The 1,188-nt window shown below is 41.4% G+C and overlaps 1 pseudogene; it reads left to right on the top strand.

The window, feature by feature from the left end:
* The first annotated feature begins 199 nt into the window (after positions 1-199).
* LOC112548139 overlaps positions 200-1,188 on the top strand; it is a 1,909-nt pseudogene continuing 920 nt past the window's right edge.

Here is a 1,188-nt window from a genome sequence, read left to right as displayed (position 1 = left end):
CTTTCCCTATGGGACTGCAAATTTGATTGTACTAATCATGTTGTTTTAGCATTCCCAAATAAACATTTACACTTCTAGTTTGGTAATTCAAATGTCATCTAGCCTCTATGTCAAGGGAGCGATTGCTATTACATCTGTGAAATAAATATTGAATCAGGGGTGATATTCTCTCTCTCTCAAAGGAAAGACAAATCTATGGATGAGAGACCAGTGCCAAGGTGCCCTTCTGGAACACAAATTGTTTTTTACAAAAAAGTGGAGAGAGGAAAAGGATAGTGGAACTGCTCCTGATGAAGAGGTAAACTGGGATTTCTAACTGTTTTAACCCAACTGCAGGCACCCAATGAAAATAAACTTTTCAGTGTTTCTCATCTACTTTCCCTTCCCAATGTTATGCTCTCACTGGGTAGGTTTGTTAACACCTTGCAGACATAGTGCAGTCAGGAATGAATCAGTGTTGTATTCTTTTGTATCCATTTTCCAATGAGCTGTGCTCTCTGACTACTCAGATGTCAAGTGAGTTGTAGTAATAATGAGAATCTTGGTGTAGGATCAGGCCTTTAGCAAGTGAAAAGACCTCAGGAAGTGTTTAATATTCTTCCTCCTGAGGTATCTCCATGGCATCTCACAAGCAGTACTGAACTAATTTTCATTAGACCTAGCTCCCCTCCCCAGTCCTCTTCCTTCTGCGCCCCACCCCCACACTCCCATCCCACTAACAACACATAGACTTAAATGGGTGGGGAGGAAGAGGGGGAGTGAAGGCCATATTTTGGAAGATATTTAGGAGTGAAAAAGGTATACAGAGGATTCTAGTAGAGTTTTCAGAATTGCCAAAAGTTGTGGTTTCAGTTGGGTTCTGGTTTCATTTAGTTCGTTTTTTAAATCACAATGGGGACCTATATGTATGTCCAGGAACCAGGAATCCCTCTATAACTTTTCTGATTTCTCAGGGCTCCGTTTCAAAACTACATTCCAGTGCTTAACTCCTCACACCAGGTCCGGGTGTGAACAAGCTAGCACTTATCTCTTCATACAGAGGCCAGGCAGGGAGCATAACTGAATGTCATCCCTCCAGTCCTAACTACCTTTTTTACTCATTCTTCAGATTTTCTCTTCCTTTTGGCTTCTTTCTGCCCAGGGGCTTAGAAGACTGATCTCTTCTAAAAGAAAACTGGTATGACACAA

Source organism: Alligator sinensis, unplaced genomic scaffold (genome assembly GCF_000455745.1).
Source record: "Alligator sinensis unplaced genomic scaffold, ASM45574v1 scaffold1485_1, whole genome shotgun sequence".
NCBI classification, from domain to species: domain Eukaryota; kingdom Metazoa; phylum Chordata; order Crocodylia; family Alligatoridae; genus Alligator; species Alligator sinensis.
The sequence above is the reverse complement of the archived record's forward strand: the minus strand, read 5'-3'. Positions and strand labels throughout refer to the sequence as shown.